Below are 24,721 nucleotides of genomic sequence, written 5' to 3'. Positions count from 1 at the left end.
ATGGTCCCACCCTAGATTTCATGTCTTGTAATCTCTGATAAGACAGGGCGGGACTTTATAGAGATGATCAGACCTTTAGAGATTGTCTAAGGAAGCTCTCCTGTAGCCCCTTACGATGCGGTCTTTGCTTGACCAGTTCTAGAAAGGGGACATCCACTGTCTTCCCCGGCAACCACTTCTGCTATTGTCACATCTGCTTACTGGAAAACTCATCTTAACCCTGAGGTCTGATTTCCCACAACGTGTGCTTTCTCTGCTCTACTTCTTTTACTGCATTGAACAACCGTATATTCTTGTCAGGCGCTGGAAGGGCTGTCAGGTTCCTGAGTTTTGAGTTTAAATTTTTTATTATTCCTATTTTTACTAAATAGTTTTCTTGGCATGTACTTCACTTCTCACCATACACAGTACTTGCTAAGTCATACTAAGAAGAGTTGTCTTATTATCCCCACAATCAATTTTAGAACACTTCTTCTTGTTCTTGTTAGTTTTCCCTTCCCCCCAATTGCCCTGTCTTGCCTTAGGTAATTCTTAATCCAGCTGCTGCCTCTATAGATTTATCTTTCCCGGATTTCATATACAGAAAATCAGACAAAATACAAACAGGAAGCATCGCCCCCCTCAAAAAAAAAAACCCAAACAAACAATCCCCCCCGCAACAAAACAACAGAAAAAACTTCAATTCAACAGAAAGCAGAAATTATTAAAAGCTGAAACAAATTTACAATGGGTCAAAGGGAGATCAAATGATGAGGTGCTTCATTTTAATCTAACTACATCTGCCGTAATCAACTTGACGGTGGGCTTTGTCTGACCGCAAGGGCATTCCCATCCATGGACTATGGTCAGAGGGCTTGATCCAGGTAGGACCCTGCCCATGGCCTCTGGGCTTCCACTGCCATCCATAGCCGTCTGCAAACAGAGTGTTCAGAATTTAAGCTCAGAAACTGGTCCCTCCTTTGGACTTGGATTTTATTATTTACAATCCTAGGATCATCCAGCCTGGTGTGCTTCCTCCATGCGGATTCAGTAGACGCCTCACTCAGATGGCTGCTTGTTTTAAAACAAGCCTTTAAGATCTCAGATGCTTTTCTTTCTGAGAGCCGGGCACCATCTGGTTTCTTCACCACACTTTGCTGTAGCTCCCGTATCTGATTGGAAGGATGCTTGAGTCTTCTTAGTTGCCGCTCATGACCTCCTGTGTGTCTAAGGAATGCCCAGGGAGTGATGGGGCTCCGTTCTTCTCCGGAGGAACTCATTCAATAGCACCTAGGTGGAGGGAGTGGGGTTAATCAGCACAGGCAAGCCTGGGTGAGGCAAGGTGGCCACCTGAGTGCTGGGGCTGATGGGGGAGGGACTCTGGGCTCCTAGGGCCGAGCCTTAGATTCCCTCTCCTTTGAGTGGACACAGCTCATTCTTCCCGCCCCTGCCATCATCCCCCAGCTTCTTGCTAAGCCTGGTGGTGTCCAGCTATTTCCAGAATTTGATGTGTGTCCCGCCTTCAAAATATTTGTCTTTACAAAGGAACTCTAATTTTCAGTCTGCCCAAATGGACCCTCTGACCAGTTTTGTCTCTTCTTCCCCCTGGACTGGAGGCCATTCCACAGGGACCCTTAGACGGAATCCTTTGCCTGGTCATTGCCACTCGTGGACTTAGTTGGGCCTTTTCCTCCTGGCCCCTTCATTGGCAATTTGGCCTATTGAGTTAGTGCTTGATTTTTTTCTGTCCTGGGTTGCTGGAGGCACAAGGTCCTTCCTAGAAGACACGATAATTAAAAAATCTATTTAGCTCCTGGCCCCTGCTACTCTGTCACCTGCAGGCAATGGGCCTCCCCTGACATGGCTGCATGAGAGTGTTTTCTGTCCCCTGCCCTCTTTCTCTCTCAGCTAGCTGACTCTTACCAGGATGATCACAGTTCTGGGTCTCGGGGTGGGGGTGGGGAAGCAACCTGGGCATATTTTCTCTTTCTGTGAGTTTTCTTTTCTCTGAAGCCTTCCACGCATTTGCCGTCAGCTAGCGTTATTTGGATCCCCTCCCCCCTGAGCCAGTCAAATACATGGTCTATCCCCCCAGCCCCCCAATATTTTCCCGACAGGACTCAGCAGGTCAGATGGTTGCTATCGAGCTCTGACATTCTCTGGCTTATTTTAAATTGTCTAAGACCTCTTGTGTGAATCTGGGTCCACTGGTATCACTTATGACCATATTCTTTTTTGAGCACGTGGGGGCTCAGGGTGGGGCTGGTGGTGACGTTTTTGCCTTAGCTCTTGGGGCTGAAAGGTTAGGCACCTCTGCGGGAGCTGCTGCCTCTGGCATGTGAGTCCATCACCTTCCACCTGGGCCCTCTTGGGAGGAGGGATGGGATGTGGCTACCGAGGGGCAGCTGCGTTCTTGGCCCGTGTATGGAGACTTCCAGTTCTTAGTGGAATGCGAGCTAGTCAGACAGTGCTGGGTTTTTCATTGTTTAAATAAAAAAAATAATTTTATTGGAGGCGCGTACAACTCTTATCACCATCCATCCATCCATTGTGTCAAGCACATTTGTACATTTGTTACCATCATCGTTTTCAAAGCATTTTCTTTCTATTTGAGCCCTTGGTATCAGAAACTCATTTTCCCCCTCCCTCTCCCACCCTCCCTCCCTCACGAACCTTTATAAATTATTAATATATTTTCATGTCTTATCCTGACCAATGTCTCCCTTCACCTACTTTTCTGTTGTATGTCACCCAGGGTGGGGGGTTATATGTAGATCATTGTGATTGGTTCCCCCTTTCTCCCCCCACCTTTCCCTTAACCTCCTGATATCTCTGCTCTCATTATTGGTCCTGAGGGGTTTATCTGTCCTGGATTCCCTGTGTTTCCATCTCTTATCTGTACCAGTGTACATCCTCTGGTCTAGCTGGATTTGTAAGGTAGAATTGGGATCATGATAGTGGGGGAGGAGGAAGCATTAAAGAACTAGAGGAAAGTTCTCTGTTTCATCATTGCTATATTGCACCCTGACTGACTCCTCTCTTCCTGAGACCCTTCTGTAAGGGGATGTCCAACTGCCTACAGATCCGCTTTGGGTCTCCATTCCACTCTGCACTACCCCTCATTCACAATGATATGATTTTTTGTTCTTTGATGCCTGATACCTGATTCCTTCAACACCTTGTGATCACACAGGCTGGCGTGTGCTTCTTCCATGTGGGCTTTGTTGCTGCTCAGCTAGATGGCTGCTTGTTTCTCTTCAAGCCTTTAAGACCCCAGACACTATATCTTTTGATAGCCGGGCACCATCAGCTTTCTTCACCACATTTGTTTATGCATATGCTTTGTCTTCAGCGATTGTATCGAGAAGGTGAGCATCACAGAATGCCAGGGTAAAAGAACAAAGTGTTCTTGCACTGAGGGAGTACTTGAGTGGAGGCCCAATGTCCATCTGCTACCTTAATACTAAACCTGTACATATAGGTACGTAGATCTATTTCCCCATCCTCATGTATAAATATATTCACATATGTACATGCCTGTATTTAGACCTCTATAAATGCCCTTTGCCTCCTAGTTCCTTCCTCTGTTTCCTTTGACTTCCCCTTGTCCCTCGTCATGCTCGGCCTCGTTGTTTAACTCCGGATGGCTGAACTCTTGGAGCTCATTCTTCCTTTTTCCTCACACTTTTTATGATGATTTGGGTGACGGTTTATAAGAAAGTTCGTTTTCCATGCAACAGCTCGAACATGGCCTTGATCACAGTTCCCACAACGTAGCAGCACTCTTTCTGCCTTCTCGAAATCCCATTTCCAGTCCACCTTCAAGAAGCAGTGGGTGCTATTCCTGGTGAGTCCTCCAACCCAGGGGATAGTTTCCCTGTGGTGGGAGAGGTTCCCATCGTCCATGTGTTGGTTATGTTCTGATCTGTGTCCCCCATGTTTCCACGTAGATAGGGGTGAGTTCTGACCCCGATACCTGTGGATGAGATCCCACTTGGGGGCAGGGTTTTATTTTTTATGTTAATGAGCTCATACCAGCGCAGACTGTCTTTTTCAAACCATCTTATTGACATGTCATTTAAGTGCCATCCAGTTCAATCATTTAAATAGAGTAACAAGAGTGGTGCAGTCATCACTACAATCGATTATAGAACACTTTCTTCGTTCTTAAGTCCATTATTATTAGCTCCCTAGCTTCCCCCAACCTACCCTGCCATCACCTTAAGAAACTGTTAATCTAGTGACTCTCTATAGATTGTCCTATTCTGGAATTCATATAAAGAAATTCATACTCAGGAACAGAAATGGGAGTAGTGATACCAGGAGGGTAGGGGGAAGATCAGGGGAGGAGGGGAGGAAGGGGAAACTGATCGCAATGATCGATGCTTAACACCCCCCCCCCCTAATGGACGAATAACAGAAACGTGGGTGAAGGGAGACAGCGGTTGGTGTAACATATAAAAATAATAATAATAATTTATCAAGTGGTCACAAAGGGGTGTGGGGGAGAGGGAGGGAGAAAAAGAGGAGCTGATACCAAGGGCTTAAGTAGAAAGTAAATGTTTAGAAAATGATGAGGGTAACATATGTACAAAGATGTTTGATACAATTGATGTACGGATTGTTATAAGAGCTGTAAGAGCCCCCAATAAAATGATCTTTAAAAAATCATGAACCCCAAAACAAACACCAACAACAAATAATAAAACACTGAAAAATCGTCATTCACAAGAATGCCAAAAAGAATAAAAACTAGAACAAGTTAGAAATGGCAGACTGGGGAATTGTCACCAAACCCCGGCTCTGGGAATTGCCTGTCGGGGCACGCTGTCTGAGGGGAGGGCTGCTCACCTCCCTGGTCAACGGGCGGAGGGAATTCCAAGGGGAACCTCCTTGGCTTGGCTCTGCCTTGTTGGGCTGGGACTGGCTGCATGGAGATCCTCACGTGTCGTGTCCTGGCCTGCAGCGGGTGGTGCTTCACTGGCTCCTCCCGGGCACCGAGTCTCCTTCGTCCCTGCTGAGGGTTACTGCCGGGGACTTGGGCAGAGGGGTGGTAGCCGAGGTTGGAAAGGCGAAATGCCTTCCACAGAGTGTGTACAGGACCAGTCCAGCACTGGACCCCTAGTCCAGGGCTTGGTGGCTGCACATTGCACCAGCAGCCCTGGAAAAGAGGACGTCTATGCTGTGGCAGATATTTATTTGCTGGACTTGTAGCCAATGGTTGGTACAAGTCCATCTATTCAAAGAGTGGAAAAGTCATCGGAGGACTTTTAGGGGTCTATGGGACTCTGACTCTCTGCATGTGCTCCTGGGGTTCTCATCACATGGTCTTGGGGCTAGCTCAGGGAGGGGCATGGAGCTTGGTGTCTTTGGGGGAGTATTTCCAGGCTCAGGAGCCAGCACTTGCTCCCTTTCCTTCTCCCATCTGGTCCCATTTCCTGGCAAGAGGCAGTTCTTATCCAGGACCCTAGTGGTCTTTCCTTTAGCCCCTTGTTGATAGTCTTCATCTGTAAGGCAGGAGTTGGAGCCGGTGCTCTTTGGGATGCACTCTTGTACCGGCTGAGGTCGGCCCAGGACCCGGGTTCGCCGCAGCAGCCAGTGTGCCCTGGTGCCCTCCAATTCAGGCCGTCTTTCAAAGGGCACAGACGGGGAACAATGGTTTCATGAACATTTCTATTGATCTAGTTGGTGGTCCCGGATGCCTGGACACATAGACTTTTTCACCTGGGAGATGATTGTAGAGAAGAATATAGGCATACGAGTTTAAAGATTTGTTGGTGAATATTATTTGCGCCCCCCCCACCTTCCATTGACCTGGCCATCTGGCATTCCAAACCCCTCTGTGAGCCCCCCCACCCCTGCATCTGGAGTGGGCAGACATTCTCAAACGCTTGGGGCTCCAGGAACAGAAGCCCTGCAGCTGGTGATGGTACAGGTGGAGGTGGGCATTGTAAAGACACAACCTACCAGCCCCCGGGCTCCCTGACCCTCACAGGAACTGGACAGGAGATGTCAGAGGTGTCTGGAGTTCTTTCTGGGTCTCCACCCCATTGTCCTTCCTCCTCTGCAGACCAGCGTCCAGTGCTGGTTAGCCAATAAGTCTCTTCTACTTTGGTTCGCCACAGTGCTGACCCCCCTCCCACTTCCTGTGACCTTGGAGAGCAGAACATCACAGCAGGCTAATCTCAGTGTTCTCAATTCAGGTTTCTGGGAGGTAGAATCAGATCGGCTCATCTCGGGCCAGGAGATTCCCTCTGTGCCAGTGGGTTTGTGTGGGGCAGAGGGGCTTGTGGGGATCACGTGGTTCAGTCTGACTGTGGGACACCCCCCTTCAGAAACGGGAGGTGTCATTTCCTCTCAGCAAGAGCATTTCTGGACCCTCTCCTGTTGACCTTTGGAGGGGTTCATGACTCATCCTTCCATCGGGAGCCAAGGACGGCCTTCCAGGCAGTGGCCGTTCTGCTCAGTCAGTATGCAAATAGGGAGAGACCCCTGTACTGAGTAAGAGCAGGGCACAAACCTGTCAGGTGGTCCATGGATCAGCTGTCTTTTGTCTGCACAGCTTCCAGAGGGGAAATCTTGTACGTGGCGATTCTTTATTTCCTTTGGTGGTGGGTTCGTCTTCCTATTTCTTTCCATCCGTGAGATCTGGTTGGGGAGTGACCTGTGAGAGGGGAGAGGAGAGTGGTCTTGGACCACGACGGAGAGGTTTGGTGAGAGCAATCAGACAACAGGCCCTGGAGGGTCCTTCAAGAACCTGAACATGGGCTGGGACTGACTTGGGAACCTCCCGCTCAGGAAAGAATAAAACATGAGCACACAACTACCCATCGCAGTGTTGTCTAGCACAATGGGAAACTGGACATCAGTCCAGGGCCAGCGAGAGGAGAATGGCTGGGTGATGCATGGTGTCATGTACTTCGAAGAAGTGCACATGCAAAGCCTTTAGGAAAGATGTCAAGTCATGCAGGTGAGTAATCACAGCGTCAAAAGCCAGGTGCACAATTGTATTGCTGGTAGGGCCGGGGTTAGGGTGAGAGTTAGGGGTAGGGTTATAGAGAGGGTAAGGGTTAGGGTTAGTGTTAACACACGTGTTAAGGATTAAGGGTTAGAGTTAGGAGGAAAAATAAATTGCATTGATGATATTCTGATCCCCACTACACTGACCAAAGTGTAGCCCAATGGCGGCCAGCGCCCAGCGAGCTGGTCTCTGAGGGCCCTTTGAGTGGTCTGTTTGCCAGCTGTCTTATAAGATGCACCTCTCACTTCACCGTCCCTCTGGTTGGGACCCGAGGGAGCAAGCTGTTTTTCTGTGCAACCATCAGGCACGGTTGGCTCTATGACCTTTGACATGTCCCCAAATGTCACAGCATTCCTCCCCGAGTTTCCCATTTCCATTCCTCCTCCTCCATCCTCCTGCATCCTTCCTGTCGCTGAGCTTTATCCCTTGGGCTAGTGCGGCCCCTCTGGTCTCCTGTTCTGCGGGCGGACGTCCTTGGTGCCTTGCTCACCCGATAGGCTTGCCTCTTGTTTGGGCTGAGAGCTGAGCCACGAAGGTGGAGTTCAGTTCTAGGCCCGAAGGTTGACTCCGGCCCGGGGACTCCAGTATTCCACCAGGCTAAGTCCGACCAGTACGCCTGGTCTTGGCACCTATTGTTTTGCACGGGAAGCCTCCCGCTTTTAGAAGGAATGGGAAGTCTCTGTCGTCTCAGCTCATATACATGCTGCCTGTGTGATGCGGGGCCACCTCCCCGAACTCCTGGGAGCCCTGTGTGTTCTCTGTAAGACGAAGATAGCCACGCCTGCCTCAGGAGTTGTTCTGAGGGCCAGAGAGGCGTGGATGTCTCTCGTGGCAGGGGTCCACATTGTGGTGCATACTAGGTAAGTGCAGTCTCCTGCCTCCCAGCGGCTGCACCACAGCCCCTCGGCTACCCCCGAGCCCAAGCTTTGCCCCTTGTCAGCACCAGCTCCTCACCCACTGGGGTGGTTCAGCCTCATCGTTAATGCCAAATCTGCCAGGTACTGTTCACCAACAGATTCCAGCCCTCATGGGGGTGCACCTGGGGAGGCAGCCAGAGGAGGCTGTGGGAGCAGGCTGGGCATGCCAGCCAGCAGGAGAGCCCGCAGGCAGCAGGTTGGGCTTGGCTGCGGCGCTCATGGCACAGGCTCAGGAGGTAGACGAGGGGAATCTGATTTGTATTCTTGGTAATTTCTTGTGCCAACATGAAGCCAGTAGGTAAGGTTGCCCCTGGAAATGTTTCTTATTTCCTGGAGTTTCCTGTATATTCTCTGCTTCCCTGTGATGCCCTCCCACCCCCACCCTAGAGTGAGCTGGAGTTCCTGCTCAGCATTGTCCCCCTCAGGGGGCCTCCTTCGAGGCAAACCCCCACCCGTTCTTTGTCTAACTCAAACCAAACACAGGGTCAAATCCATCCCAACGCTGAATGGAACTGCTCCCTAGGGGATCAGTGAATCCTGAGAGAACCAGAGGGCCTCATCTTGGTCCTAAGGAGTGGAGGACAGGTTTGAACCTCTGACCTTGTGGCTAGCTGTAGAACTCTTAACACACTTTATCTAAAGCTGGTATGGGTGGGGGGAGGTTGGAGCGTCCCGGTACCTTTCCCTGGAGCTGCCAGGAGAGGTCTCAGGAATTGCAGCGGTGACAGCAATGGCCGATGGTTACTCGGCGCTGGGTCCATGCTGAACAGTGTGCAGACAGGATCTCATTCTATCCTCCGAGCAGCTGTTCCTTTCTCCCATTTCACACGTGAGGAGGCAGGAGCTCAGAGAGCTTGTGACATGCCCAACGGGCGGAGCCAAATCTGAACCTTGGTTTGACAAACATGGATATATAATGGTGTATTTTTAATACACCACCCATCTACACCCTCATCCGACACCTACCCCCATCCATTTACCTCCTACCCAACTATTCCCTTATCTACCCTTTTTCTCTTCTACCCTACTATTCCACCCATTCACCCCCACCCACTCACCCACCCTCCTACTTGCCCATTTTTCGACCCACCGATCACATATCTAATCTATGCCCCAACTCCTCACTCACCCTCCCACGTCCCCATCCTTTCCCTCTCGGTGCACCATCCAATCACCATCCATCTTCCTGTTCAGGGGAGGAGGCCTGGTGGCAGTGCTTGCTCATTGCAAGATCGCCGTGAGAAACCATCAGCAGTCATGGGAGAGAGATGAGGCATTCTTCCTACCGCTGGTCTTGGAAACCCACAGGGCAGTTCACACCCTGTGGCATGAGTCTGAATCAACCTGATGGCAGTCCGTTTTTAGGTTAAGTGCCTGCTGTGGGCCCGCCACTGTTCTAGGTGCTGAAAACAGCCGTGGCCTGGGTGTGTCAGGCAGACTGGTGTAGCACTCTCTCTGTTCGGGGAGAGGGCTCATCTCGATCTCCAATGCTGTCAGGGAGGCATCTTCCATCCTCTGCCAGACTCACAGGCTGGAGGGGGAGAGGGCAGATGTTCCATGGGCTGGTGAGAGCCTGGTGACAGGTTAACCTGGATTTGGGGTCAGTTCTGTAACTTGAGTGTCAACCACAGAGGCTGTGGGGCTGGTTTCATGGGTGTAGGGTTAACAGGATACGTTTGAAACCTGACCATTCTCTTGCAGCAGCTAAACAGGGGTGGGGGTGGGGAACAGGGTGAGCACCAGCCCCTCCACACCTCTGTTCTCCCAGGTCTGGGGAGAGGTTTCTCCCCTTGCTGTTACGGATTAAATTGTCAGGAGGAAGACGGGGCTTTCTACCCCCCGAAGAGTGATGGTCTTAGAAACTCACATGGGCAGAGGCTACCCTGTCTTGGAGGGGCCGTCGCCGACTACTCGGCAGTGAGCTGGGTTTGCTTGTGGTCAGGTGCCGTCGCGTCGATTCCGACCCATAGCGGCCTTATGCTCACCAGAAGGAAGCACACCCCATCCTGCACCAGCCTTGCCATGGTTCCCGTGCTGCGCCCATTCCCTCCTGCAGCCTCGGTGTCAGTCCCCCTCCCGGAGGGACCTTGCTCTTTCTCGCTGCCCCTCCACTTGACCAAGCAGGATGTCCTTCTCCAGGGACTGGTCTCTCCTGACAACATGTCCAAAGTATGTAGGACGAACGAAGTCTCGCCGTCCTTGCCTCTCAGGAGCTCTCTGGCCGTCCTTCTGCCCAGACAGATGAGTTCATCCTTTCGGCAGTCCATGGCGCTTTCAGGATTCTCCCTGCACCGCGGGGCAAATGCACCGGATCTTCCTCAGCTTTCCTTACTCAGTGTCCAGCTTCCACAGGCATGTGAGGCACTGGGAAAGACCATGGCCGGGGTCAGGCGCACCTTAGTCCTCAAAGTAACATCCTTGCTCTCAGTACTCTAAAGAGGTCTTGTACCTAATGCCATCCTTGCCTCTAAGGAGCGCTCTGGATCAGTGCAGGAGAAAGCTGGGGCTTTCTACTCCCGTATAGGTGCAGCCTCAGAAACTCACGGGGCAGTTCTACTCTATCCTGTAGGGTGGACCGGAGTCCAAATCCATGGCTGTGAGGGCCTGCTGTTTTTAATAAGGGCTGGGGATGGGTGTTCTCTGTGATTCTGATAAGGTAATGTCAGTGTAGGCTAGGTCAGAAACCAGTCTCTCTTGATCAAACACAACAGATTAAGTACGGGGTGGTTGTGGTGATGTGTGTGTTAAAAAACTCTTGGAAAAATTTGATTATCTTTGAGTTCCACTTTTCCATGAACTTTTTGAAGCCCCCCCTGAATGCCCCTTCCCCCCAATCATCAAGCAAGCAGAGAGGAAGATACAGGCCCTATAGTCAGGAAGGAACCTGGGACGGAAGCTCAAAAGAGACCGGGGCCTTTCTCCAGATGGGGACAGAGAGCCTTCCCCTGGCTAGGACCCTGAATGGGGACGCCGAGCCCCCTAAACTATGAGAAAAAAATTCTTCTATTTGTTAAAGCCTCCCCATTTGGGGTCCCTCTGCTCCAACAGCACTCGGGAGCAGAGGGACCCCTCTGGCCGCTGGTTTATGCAGCAGCTGCACCGGGAAAGCAGCTCCTCTGGGCGTCCTTTTAGCTGTAAAACCAATATGCATCCTGACAAGATCAACCTTTGTGTCTCTGCTGGGCCTGGAAGGGGCAGGAGGGGGGCGGATTAAGGGCAGCCCCGGGCATTTATTTCCCCTTACTTATATCCCTGCTGTAAGGACCAGGATAACTCATTAACAGCGCCCTGGCGGCTCGGAAGGTGCGCCTGTGATAGTCTGCAGAAGCCCTGTTGAAGAATGCCTGACCCTATCGACCCTGTCTGAAGCTGGGTTTAATTAAACTGTCAGCACCGGTCAGAAGAACAAAGCTCCCCCGCCTGTCCCGGTCCCCAGCCCCCACCAGAGGCAGGAGGGCATTCTCCGCTGAAATGAAGAGCCGTTCAAACGGGATCTGATCGCCTGCGAGGGAAATTACCCGAAGCAGGAAGGTGACCTCCGATGGTGACAGGTCCCCTCCAGGCCCAGAGCAGCGGAACAGAACCAGCCTGGCCGCAGTTCCTGAGGAGTGGTTTGCGGCTGCAGCCCGCTTCCTGCCGGGACTGCCCCCCAATCCCTCTTTTGACCCCCTTTCCCCGCTCCCGGAAAGCAATTTCACCAACTTCATCCTGTGAGACGTCACGTCACGCCTGGGGGGATGCTCTTGGCTTTCACGATCAAAAGACGCTTTGACTGTAAAGTCCTGAGACACGTTTGTTTTCAGGGGGTCCTGTCCAAAGATCGAGTGAGGAGGGAGCGAGGGTTAAGGAACATGCCTGGGCGGCAGGGGTGGGATTCGATCCCACGCACTTGATCCTGAACCCTCTGCACTTAGCTCACCATCATGGCTACTCAACTCTGGCATGAGTGACAGTAATGTACAGGGGTTGACTCATTTCTTCTCCTTCTGCTCTTTTACTTACGGGGTTGCTTGTATGTCCACAAAACAGGACCCGTACTGTTGCTGGCTGCAGGCGTCATTTAGCTTTTGAACTTTGCTTTGGTCAGCCTTTTAGTGGGAAGCGGGTCTTCATCTGAAGTTGACAGAGCAGATCCTAGTTTTACATCTGACAATTCATACACATTCTGATTCGACGCATCGCTGCCCGTCGCCCCAATGTTCTGCCGCCGACCGTCCCATTGGCCCCCCGGGAGGAGTTTATTAAATGCAGATTCCCAGGGCCAAGGCATCTGAGAGTCCGACTCCATCAGTTCCTGCAGAGCCCGAGAATCGACGTGCTTTTAACATGGTCAGTTGAGAAGCCGTGTTCCCCGGCACGCTCCTGGAGTCTGAGATGGGGACCCCTATTTGGGGTAGAGCCCCCTCCCTTGCCCGCTCACGCTCCTGCCTGGCTTTGCTCCCGGCTGAGAGCCACACCAAGCAAAGACCCCAGGAGCGCGCACTCCATCTCCCGCCGCCGCGCAGAGCACAATTTGGGGATTATGAGTTGGCAATTACTGAGCACTTTGGACTCTGAAAGTGCTTTCCAATCATTAAATCTGCTCAGGCTGTCAAGGCCCAGGAACAAGGCAAGCGTCCCACTGGGTCGCACGAGAGCATCCTCCCTCAGAGGAGGCCTGCTGGCTGTCGAGATTGACAGCTGTGGCAGGGGTGAATGGGCCCAGCATGGAGGCATGCCCTAGCCTGGGCTGCCAGCCCAGGGGTGACTCGGAGCCTGGCCCTTCTCTGGCTGCCTGGGCTGAGGGAGGCCTGGGGGTGTGTGTATGGGGCGGGGGGAGCATGCTCATCTCATCGGGTCAGCCTCCCCGGTGCCAGGCACCACAGAGCACCCTGCTGGGGCTCTTTGTGAGGAGCTGGAAGGAGCTGGCTCAGCCTGACAAAAATGGGTCTGGGGCTCAAGGCCTTCACAGCTTCCAGAGGGTTCTTTCTGGTGAGAGGGCTTGCCGGAGGGGACTGTCGCCAGTAGCTTGGGAGTCGAGGCATTAGAAGGCAAAACAAAACAAAAACCACTCCCAAACAGTCTGATAGCGACCGTGTGGAAAATAGAGAGGGTGGGAGAAAGTGGCTTCTTTTCAGTCAAATAAGACCTTTCGAGTCTGTTTTTGAAATGAACATTGAAGACCCCCATCTGGTGTGGTGGATTGTGGGGCTTTCCTCACTGGAGTCCCGTCAAGTGGCTGCTCCTGCCTCCCCTCCACCGCACCCCTCAACCCTTGGGAGAGGCGCAGCTCTGAATGGTCACGTGAATCGGCTGCCCAGCTAATTAGTGGCAGAGGCAAGATTTGAACCCAGGGATGGTGACTCCGGAGGGGGTGTTTGCCCCTCCACGTGCTCTGCGGTCCCTTCATCACAAACAATTTCAGACAAGAAAGAGGTCACCCATGAACCTTTGGGCAACTGGGTTTTAAGGCAGGAGTTGAAGGCCAGGGGGGAAATTCCTGGTGGACGGAGCGGCAGATCCGGACATGGGGGTGGGCCTTGGGGTGGATTGTTTCAAGGCAGGGGCCACGTGTGCCAGTCAGCAGGGAAGGTGGTGTCTGTGGGCGCTGTGTGAGGCATCTGGAAGGGTGGTAGGGGACACCCCAGAAGGGGCATTAGAGCCGGGAAAGAGGGGTGTCCTTCCTGCACCTCCCCACCCAAAAGGTTTCATCCAGCTCCTCCCAGCTCTCTGCACCCTAGATGTGATCCCATCTACCTCAAATGCGTCTTTCTCCAGCTGTCCTGAAATGCCACTTCCCTTGCCACTGGTCCCCATGTCCTCGTCCTCAGGCAGAATTAACCGATGGCCCTTCCCCAGGACCCTCCTAGCGTGGCTTGTATTTCTGTCAGAGCCCCCACAACTTTCCTTATAGCCCTTTGCCCTGTCCCCTCTACCAGACTGGGCAGGACTCCGGCTTTCACCTCTTGATTGCCCCAGCACAAGCAGCTGTGGAAGGAGAACACACGGTTCTGCTGGTCAAGTGGGACTCACTCAACCCTCCCTTGCATCTCTGAGTTCTTCTGGGCTCTGCTGGTTGGCTTCCTGGATCTAGTCTCAGCGCTCACACCAGACCCCTGCTCTACCAGCCCTTGACTTTCGGCCAAGTGATGCCAGTGCTCCTGGCACAGGGTTATAGGTAAGCTTGTCCTGAGCTGGCACAGACTCCTCAGTCACCAACAGCACACTTTCTTCCACTCCTCAATGAGGCAGCTTGAGATTGTCCATGTTCGCTGACCTGTCCAAGCTGATAAAGAACCCGACCCCATTTCCCATTCTGCCTTGTCACAGTTTAATGGGTCGGGAACCAGTTTTGACATCAAGCATATTGACACTCTGGAGCCTGCACCTGGGATGTGGTCCTAATTGCAGGCAGGTTTGCCCTTGTCTGTATGAGTTTCCTGTTGCTGCCGTTAACGGCTTACAAATGTAGTGGCTTAAAACAATCTACAACACAGGCTGATGACCTTGTAGTTTGGCGGTCAGAAGTCCAAGCTGAGTGGTCTGGGCGAAGTTAAAATATCGTCTGAGCCGGGTTTCTTCTGGAGGCTCCAAGGGAGAAGTTGTTCCTTGTCCAGCTTTTGCTTCCTGCCCACATTCTTTGGCTTGTGGCTGCATCCCTTTGACCTTAGCTTCTATGGACACCTCTTACGCTTATTCCCTCTTTCCCTTATAAGGACCATTGTGATTACATTGATTCCACAGGAAAATCCAGGGTCATTTCCTCCCCTCAAGACCCCAAATTTAACCCCAAAGCTCCCTTTGTCACATCAGGAAGTTAGGGTGTGGGCATCTGTGGGTGACTTAGGCTGGGTCCGCTAGAGAAGTAAAACCAGTGGATCTTATCTTTGTATAGACACGAAGAGGTTTACATTCAAGAAACAATCTAGAGACTTCCCCTGATTCCTACCTACGGGGCCCAGTGAACCCCAGATTGGCACGTCAGACAGCAGGCTTCTGACTGCAGAAGTAAAAGGATCTAAAGTCAGCAGGCTGCTGGCTCAAGTTCAAAGAAGCGGAGGTCAGATGATGAACCAGATACAGAATCCACATCCAGCAAAGAGCAAGCAAGCTTTTCCATAGCATCCACTTATCTTGGAAACGGGCCTCCCCCCCCCCCCCAGAGATTTTGTTATAGGGGCACTACTGGTCTTAACTGTCAAGCCACTGAGAACCCCTGGCCCAGACAAGTTGACACAGACCTTCACCATTACAGTGGTGTCATTATCCTGTCGACCACACTGTTTCTTCCCTGTGGAGGACAGTGGTCCTCGGTGACTGGAGCATGGCCTGGGCTGCACACCTCGTCCTAGCTCTGGGAGCCCACAAAGAAAGGGCTTCTGGCTCGCTCTTCTGGCTTTTCCAGTTTCTAGGCGGGCTCCTCTGCAGAAAGGTCTCCATTTTCCTCCAGCACTACAGGTACTGACTAGTAAATTACTTCACCTCTGTGCACACATTTCCTCACCTGTTGACTAGGAGTGGGTAGGGTGAGGGCTTTGTGAGGATTGAGGGTGACTTAGCCTGCCGCCGGGAAGTTTGACTCACACAGCCTCTTTCTTCTTTACTTTCACGGGCTGAGAGTGAGCTAGTGGCTGCTAATAAACGGGAGAAGAATTCCAGTGGGTTGGTTCTTCCTTTGCCTGGGTTCTCCAGGCGTTAACTATGATGGAGCGCTCTTCATTCGATTAGCACGGCATGAAGAGGAACAGGACTCCTAACTTAAATTCATGAATCATAGTAGTGGATGTGTTAAAGAAGTAACACCTGGATACAATGCATCACCTTCACCATTAATCCTTAACTGGTAGTGATCGCTGATTAATCTAATCTTAGGTTTAATGTTGGGTCTCTTAGTATTAACCCCGCTTCTTGAACTCAGTATGCATGGTTTTATTACCGTGTGCTTTTTGCGGTTTACCTTGGCATCAGAAGTCCAAAGCAGCCACCGGGTTGGTGTTGAATATTCCAAAGGGCCCCATTGGCTCTCACCTGCAGCTTGGTCCCATCCATCCCGCCTCTGTTCTAGGCACCTTTCATCCGTGGCGGCCTTTGACTTGGCTGCACAAGGGACCTGTCTCAAGCAGAAGGAAAGGTGCAGGAGTTTAGATCTTTGCCTGCGAATGGGACAGAGGCCATCTGCCTCAATCAGCCTCCAGCTCACAGTTGATAATGTGGAGCTCACTACCTCCTAAGGCAGCAGGCCTTATTGGCCAAGAGCTCTGACCATTCGAAAGCCTCATATTAACGCAAACGTGTCTCCCTGGCATGCTGTTGGCCACGTGATCTTAGACTGGCTTCTAGAGCTAAACGCGGGGCCAGGGTGTGCTCCCAAGGGTGAGTCTTTCAACTACCAATTGTCACTGGCAGATTCCCTCCAGACCATACAGCTCTAAGACAGAGCTGTTGAGAAGCCTTTGGGATAGGCCTTGGTTAGAAAGGACTTCTGAGCAGGGGAGCTGAAACCAGTTTGAAGCTACCGTCTTTGTTGGTGGGCAGTTTATTTCCAAGGTCCCGGGTCTCCCTGAAATCTCAGTAGTCTCCCTTGTTTTAGCCCAATCGCCCCTTTATATCTCAAAGCCTCTTCACCCTCTCAGCCCTGTTTGGTTTGGTCTGTTGGTTGGGCTTCTCCAGAGCCTCCTCTTGAGAAGCATAGGGTTGTGTCGCCAGGAAGCTGCTGGTGCAGCTGAGCAACTGGATGGCAGCCTTTATTGGACCTTCCAGTGTGTGCGCTGGACAGCTTAGGATGGACCAGCTGAAGGGGGTAGGCGCCGAGGGAGTGAGAAATCTCAGGGCAGCCTTGGGACTTCGTAGGAAGTGTATAATGTATAAAGGAGCAATGGACTGAGGTCTAGATCTCTGTTCTTGGTCTAGATCTGTCTCCATCTGGCCGGGTGACTGTGGACAAGTCACTCAGCATCTCTGAGTCCTGTATCACTTTTATCTCTGAATTGAAAGACTCTACAGAGGGGGTGCTTAGCAGGTTTGCAGATGGCACAACGTTCCAGAGGGATGGTGAGAAGCAAGACTGAAGGGACTCTCTGTGGACTCTGTTACGATCAGTGGGGGGAAATAAAACACGGATTCATATGAAATGGCTTTAACAGTGCTGAATGGAAGAGACCTGGCTTGGCAGCATTTGCTATGAACGGGCCACTGAGGATGCGTCTTCTGGAACCAAAAGCAAACTCACTGCTATGAGGTTGATTCATAGGGACCCTTTAGGATGGGGTAGAAATGCCTCTGTGGGTTTCTGAAACTGTAACTCTCTCTCTCTCTTTGATTGTAACTTTTTTTTTCGGAGGGGGGGTGCGGTGCATCAGATAGACAGCCTAATTTTTTCTCTCTCAGAGTGGCTAGTGGTTTCGAACAACTAACCGTGTAGTTAGCAACCCAATGCACTGCCCATCACACCACCACATCACCAGGCTGAGTTAACAGAGGCCTGGCATCCTCTCCGGGGGAGGGGATGTCCCTGTTCTCTATCCTAGTCTGTGCTCATGTGAGCACACCCGGGGGACAGTGTTGGGTATGAGGGGCTGGATTTTACTGTGGGGGATTGTAGGGAGACCCTTAACATGCCCTGCCGGAGGGCAGCTTCTCGGAGTCCTCTGGGAGCTGTTTCATAGGAGATGGGGTCAAGGGACCTGGGAATGCAGAGGAACTTAGAGCCCTTTCCACCTCTGGTGAAGCGCTGTCAGGAGTGTGATCCAGAAAGCACAACTGAGTACGTTGCCCGGTAGGCAGGTGGGATAGGTGTGCTGGAGACCCTGGGGGAAGCTGGGGTCCCATGACCTCGGGGTGCTTTCAGATGTTCAGTGGTCCAACAGCGCAGGAGAGGAGATCAATCCCGACTGCGTCAGGGTCGCTTCATCTGCCTGCCGGCCCTTGAACCTGGTGGATGGTGGGAGCTGGCTGCTGGAATCTACACAGTATGTCCCAGGCCCCGGATGTTGGCCTCGGCTTTGGAGTCACATTTGGGACAATGAAAACTCCACCAAGAGCTTCGGAAATGGCGTCTGGTCTGGTCTGGATGAGCCAGGTCCTGGAGGTGCCCACTGTCCCCAGAGCTGCCCCTACCCGGAGCCTGGCCGGGGAACCGTGACTCATTCACCACTTTGAAGTGGACACGGTTTTCTTCGGAGCCCTGCTGCTCGCACCCCTCTGCTCCACAACAAAGGCCCTTCTGTCGGCCTGCAGATCTCCGGAGGCCAAAGCTGGGAAGGGTCAGCAAAGGAAGGTATTGACAGAGTAGCAATCAGGAGGGGAAGTGAGTTTATGGTGGATGAGGGGATCCAGGCAACTGGGGCGGGGGGGGGGGGGGGGACTCGTGCTGTGCAAACAGAGCCGAGAATTCCCCCCCCCACCCCCCTACACCCTGGCGGTTTGTTTTACTAAAGGCTCTGGGCTGGAGCGGGGGTGGGGGGGAAACAGGGACAGCAGAGAGGGAGGAAATATTTCACAAAGCCAAGTTTACGCTTAGCGCCTTGTTGGGGAGGGGCAGGCCAAGAGCCACCAGTAACAAAGAGGCAGTGTGGGCTGGTGACAGGAGGGGGGACGCAAGCAACTAATGGGCTAGTAATGGGTGGGGAGGTGACCTGGGAAAAGCGGCGACAAGGAAAGCCAGCACATAAATTCTGGTGGCGTGACACCTCCCTTGGCAGGGGGACAGGGGCCACTCTTCCCCCCCCTCACCCCCCCACCCCCGCCTGCAGTCAGAGGCCAGCCTCGCTCCCAGGGATGCACCCCCACCCTAGTGCTGCCAGGAATGGCTGCAAGCCGAGAGGCCACGCGGGCGTCCCCGTTGCCCTGCAGGTCCCAGGGAAGGGGCAGAGAGGAAGAGGAGAAGCCTGGCCGAGTGCCAGAGCGGGAACAGACGTGTCTCCACCGTGGCCCACGGGTGCTGTGGACACTTGCTGAGGCCCCGTGGTTGGTGCCACCCTGGGGCACTCTGCTTGCAAGCGGCTTTGCGTGCCAGCGGGTCCTTCGGGATCCCCAGCCAGTCCCGCCAGAGCCAGAAGTTCGAGGTGCGCAGGGGACCCCATGCTGCTCTGCGCGAGGGGGTGCCCTGAGACCCCCAGGGCTGCTGCATGCTATGTCCTGGAGGTGCCTTTGGGTCACCAGTGCCCCAAGCGGCAGGATTTACCACCTGGGGGGCATGTGGAGGAAGTCATTAGCCCCGTCTATGTGGGCTTCTGTGGCTCCCATGGAATTTCCAAGTCCCGGGGCTTCTGAGTGTTCAGAACAGTGTTGTGTTGGCGGGCCTTTGAATCTCTCCATCCCAGAAGATAATCACGACAAACAAGACAAAAACCTTCGGGGGGTTATTGTGTGGGTGACTAACTGCCCTCCTCACAAGCTTTAGAAAGGCGGAGGGCAGGTTTGAGAGAGGGGTGCAGCCGCCCTCTGGTGTCAGGCTCTTTTTTAGGGGTGCACCATGCCTTCTGGGAATGCCGGCGGCTTCTCTAAGCCTGCCTGGTGTGGGCGGTCACCTTAACGTGATTCCTTCTTGTTTGAAAAGCAGCGGCTGCCTGAAATGCCTGCGTCCTTCCCATCTCCCTTGGTGAGAGAACATCGGGAATTCTGGGGCCAGCTAGCCCCTGCCTTGCTGTCTTGTTGAGATGCAAACCTCTTTCTTAATGTGGCCTTCCGCGGCCCTCCCCACTTCAGCTGCCCCCTTTCCACGGATGGATTCATTCACTCAACCAGCTTATTACAAGTCAGTGGTGCCTGGTCATTTGTTAAGGGACAGGTCCTATCAGGTTGCATTAGCTATGGTCTCTGCCTGGGGCAAAGTGCTGACTGGTGGCTTCCCTTAGAGTCAGGGTCTGAGAGCTGATTTCTCAAGTGGGTGGGTAAGGTGTGAGATTGCGATGGCCTGATTGTAGGCTGGTGCCTTGTGCCCATGAAATGAAAAGTGGAGGGAGAAAAACGGAATATGAAAAATAAAATCCAACCGAGAAGTGAAAGATCATATTTCACAGGTGCAAATACACATGTATTAATCCCATAGCAATTCCTCATTCATCTTCTGCGGCAGATCCAGGCAGGCCTGTGGGTTGCAAGCTTTCGACTTACAGACACACACTGGCTCATTAATATTACGTGAATCTGTCCTTGCTTTGCCCTGATTGAGCTAACCCCTGCCATGGTGGTTAGGTGCCATCGAGTTGGTGTCAAACCATGGCGACCCCATGGACGGTAGACCAAAGCACTGCCCGGTCCTGTGCCGTCCTCACAATTGTCCCCATGCTTGAACTGTTGTGGCAGCCACTGTGTCATTCCATGGTGTTGAGAGTCTTCCTCTTCTTCACGTCCCTCTGCTTTACCACGCGTGATGTCACTGGCATTTTCAGATCCCAGAAGGGTCACCCTAAGTAAGCGAGAGCCTCCCGACAAAGAGCAGACTCGGAAGAAGGAACGGGCTGTCCACTGCAGAAGAATTGGCCCCCTGAAAACCTGATGGCCAGCCCAGCGCTACTCACAACAAACATAAGCACCCTCCCTTGCTCATTGAAAGTCATAGCTTCATGTCGAGTCATTGAAAAGGTATTATTTTGTATTAACAACACTGGAGCCAAACTCACTGCCATTGAGTCGATTCCAACTCAAAGTGAGTCTGTGGGACAGAGTCAAGCTGCCCCATGGCAGGAAGTCTCACCTCCCTCCCCCTCAGAGAGGCTGGTGTGTTAGAACTGCTGACCTTGTGGTGAGCAGGCAGCACATTACCCACAGTGCCACCAGGCCTGTTTCTTGCACTAAAGTGAGGCTACATAGGTAGAACTGCTTCCACTCATCCTGACTTACCACAAACAGAAGGAAAAGACACACTTTGGACTGGATCTTGGCCATACCTGGGGGGACTCCCCGTATGTTGAAATGTAGTCACTAAACCTGGGCATCTGATGGTCTTCTCCTCCCAAAGACAACTGGAAAGGACGAGTCTGCTCCTCCAAGTCACTGATAGAAACAGAGGACAGGCCATCCTGAGGGGACCCTGGCATCAACAGCGTCAGCTGAGGCCTGAACGCATTTATTGATGATTCTGAATAGCACCTTTCACAGCCAGCCGGACATGACAGGAGACCTCAGTTGTCCCAGAGGAAGCCTGTGGACTACGGGCCATGTCAGCATTGACCACATGCTGCCATTGGCTCTTGTCCCTTGAGTTGTCCCTGCAGGAGCATGCCCCTTGCTAATAAGCACCACCTATTGGTGGTGGAGGTGAATGCAGGTGTTGATTGTGCATCTCTGAAGGCACAGGTGCTTCCATTTGTACTCTGCATTTTCCGATGCTACTGAAACAGCTGGGCCCGGGGCCGGCCGAACAAGGACTTTGGACTCGGACTGCAACAGCTCTGCTACGGACTGGCTGGGGAACTTTGGGCAAGTTGGGTAACCTTGCTCAGCCTCAGTGTTGCCGTCTGGAAAAAGGGTATAGCAAGGACTGGTCTCACATCGTTGAGCATAACCAAATCCTGCCAGACCGGAGCATGTCCATTGGCACAGATACATGCTTTCGACACCTGGAAGCCAGGACAGATAAACCCCTCAGAGACAGTAATGGGAGTAAGGATGGCATGGGGGTAGGGAAGGGGAAGAAGAGAGCCATATCAATGAAGGATGTATCACACACTTACACGAGGGGGATGAGTAACAAATGTGGGTGAAGGGATGGGTATAGAGGATTGTGTAAGATATGAAAAAATATATATATAAGTTATCAAGGGTTCACTAGGGAGGGAGGGAAAAGAGGAGCTGATTATAAGGGCTCAAGTAGAAAGACAGTGTTTTGAAAATGGCGATGGCAACATATGTACACATGTGCTTGATATAATTGATTTATGGATTGTTATAACATCTGTACAAAATGATTAAAAATACTCATTAATTTGTGAATCCCAAAACAAAAAAAATTGTTTAGCACAGATTAAATGAGATGATTCCAGCAGCACACCCAGCCTGGCCCTGGCTTGGGAAGAAACCATCAGAAATGTTACATTTATGTGTTGCTTGATGGTCCCTTCCACAGTAGAAGTTATGGGTGAGGGTGGACTGGGGCCAGAAAACAATTGCATTTTCATTCCTCGCTAACCAGCATCTTGTTATTTATTTAAGAGATCATCTTATTTTTGTTTTTGAGACTATACGCAGCAGAACACCCACCAATTTCACAATTTCCACCTGTAGCATTCAGTGGCTCTGATGACATTTTTCAGTGGGCACCAATCTTACTCAGCTTTTCTGAGTTACTTCTCCTCCAGCAGCATAAACTTACTGCCCACCCCCCCCACCCCCCAAGGTTCCTATCTAATCTTTTGACTTCCTGGTGTCACTTTGATCCCACTTAGACCGATCTCAAAAGAGCTCAGTGTTTGAAGTATACTTAAAAAATGAGACAAAACAACCAGTTAAGCTAAACTATTGCTTGGTGTTGAGAAGCCTTTGGAAGATATGTTTGGCTTAAGATGTTTTGGTTGAAGGTGTAAAGGTGATCTTAGGGCACTCGTTTCATGGGTTCATTTCCTATCTGAATTCCATGGGAATTTGAAATTCTGTTCGACATTTTCTCCCTTTTGGTCAGGATTCTTCTGTAGAGTCTTTGATGAGAACTCTCAGTAATGGTAGTGGGGCACCATCTGGTTCTTCCAGCCTCAATGTGTCCGCTGTTCACGGAGGCAGTTAGCCTTACAGTCCAGCTCCTGCTCCTGTTCCTGACTCCAAGGGAGCCCTGGTAGCTCAGAGGGTTTTTAGAGGCATTTGACCTCTAATCCAAAGGTCACCCTATGGTTCATGCCCACAAGCTGCTCTGTGGGAGAAAGACAAGACTGACTGATCGACAGTCTCAGAGACTCCGTGGAGCAGTTCTGCTCGGTCCTGTAGGGTCTCTGGGAGTTGAAATACGCTCAACGGCAGTGGCATTCCGGATACTCTTTCTTCGCTGGTGGATTCCGAGCCATCGTACCGTAGATGGTCACGTGTATGCTTATCCGGCCCAGGCACTAAGCATCATCATCTTCATTCTGGACTTAGACTCTATTAGAGCACACTTTCCCAAAGGTGTGGTTCTGGTCGCTGGGCAACCAACGAGGCTGAGATTCTGGAAACTCGGTGTAGACCCTGGACACGCTGGGCTTCCTTCCAGCAAGTGACAGGGGAGACCCGAAGCCAGAGTCCTTTCTTCACAGTGCTTCACCTCACAGCTAATGGGTATTCCCTGGCTGCAGAGGATCCAGGGGGAAGTGCTTTGATCGTGCGGGAGGAGGACCACATTAAAAAATAAATAAAATAAAAAGGCTGTTTCTTTTTCATAAATGCCGATGAAGAAGCCGGGGCTAAGCCCGGAGACAGATGCCTTCCTTCTTGTCTTATGTGATTCCCCTGCAGATTCACTTGGTGGGTGTCAAGTCCAGGTTGGAAGGATGCTGGGTTTTCTGTCTTTCTTTTCTTTTCTTGATGCTGGGTTTCCTTACAGCTCATTTAACTCTGGGACCATCCGTCTTTGTTCAGAGTTACGCCTTGACAGTTATCCGTTTTGACTGTAACATGGACGAGTTGGCCCTGCTCAGTCAGCTCCAATTCCCAGTCCCCATTGTTAATGGCAGCTCATCCCCCGAAAGGAAGGAGGGCAAGAGGCCACTTCTGCTGCAGACCCAGCCTGCCAGCACCCCAGTCTCCTGCCCCGAGGGCACCGTGTTCCCCATCAAAGAGACACGGGCCTCCAAGTCTTGTACGGCCGGAAATCAGAGGCTTTGTTAAGCATGGCAGGAACACGCCTTTCTGCTTGTTTCCTTGGCTGGAGCCACAACGCCACATGGGTCAAATCCCTTCTTGTTGGTGCTCTTCAAAAAGCCTCGCAGGGGCAGTTTTGTTCTGGTTTTCTTAGGAGAGCGCCTGGTGTTTCAGAATAATGTCTTCTTAGTGGGTCCCCATTCTTTATCACCAGTGCCCAAGGCTGACCCTTGGGGTAGCAGTCCAGTCCAAAGCCCCATCCCAACCTTAAATTCCAAGACACATGGAAATCCAGGAGCCCACCCTGGGGTCTGCAGTGGCTCATCAGCCTCCCCCCCCCCCCCCCCCCGATTTCCCTTCATCCTTTCCCCAGTGGGAGGTGTTTGTCTTAAGGGCAGACCAAGTGGGGTTATCTTTAACTGGGCCCAAGGCAACTGTTTTTAACTGGAGACCCTCCTCCCAACCTAGTCTCCATTTCTCAGAAAGAGGAGTGCACCAAAGCAAAGCAAAACCCCTAAACCCACTGCCATCGAGTCGATTCTGACTCTGAGCAAGCTTAGAGGTCAGAGGGAACTGCCCCATAGGGCTTCCAACATTGCAGTCTTTGGAGAAAGGAGCCCTGGAGTCCTGGTGGCATGGTGGCTTCTGATTTGGTCTGCCATCTGTGAGGTCAGCAGTTTGAATCCTCTAGCCACTCCAGGGGAGAAAGATGAAACTTTTGGATCTGATAAAGATTTACAGGCTCAGAAACTTAATGCGGGCAGTTCTGCTCCATCCTCTAGGGTAGGATTCAGATTCAACTGGCTGGCAGAGAGCTGTGGGTTTTGGGGGTTTGTTTTTGAATCTTCAGGGAAGCAGACTGCCACATCTTTCCCCCAGTGGGTTTGAATGACTGACCTTTGGGCTAGAGGCTTAGTACTCAACCACTGACCCCGCAGGGAGCTCAGGACACCCCAGTGCTTCAGCGGCTCTCCCTCCCTTTTTCATAGCTTCTTCTTAAGGAAGGAGCCCCTTAGGGTGAGGCTAGTGCAGCCCCCGTGGGAGCTGCCTAGGGCCT

General features: G+C 51.9%; 1 protein-coding gene across 1 annotated transcript in view; it reads left to right on the top strand.

Annotated features, from left to right (window-relative positions):
- SLIT1 (slit guidance ligand 1) overlaps positions 1-24,721 on the top strand; it is a 200,359-nt gene that overhangs the window by 39,312 nt on the left and 136,326 nt on the right. The window lies entirely within an intron of this gene.

Source organism: Tenrec ecaudatus, chromosome 16 (genome assembly GCF_050624435.1).
Source record: "Tenrec ecaudatus isolate mTenEca1 chromosome 16, mTenEca1.hap1, whole genome shotgun sequence".
Lineage (NCBI taxonomy): Eukaryota > Metazoa > Chordata > Mammalia > Afrosoricida > Tenrecidae > Tenrec > Tenrec ecaudatus.
This window is presented reverse-complemented; position numbering and strand designations above follow the sequence as displayed.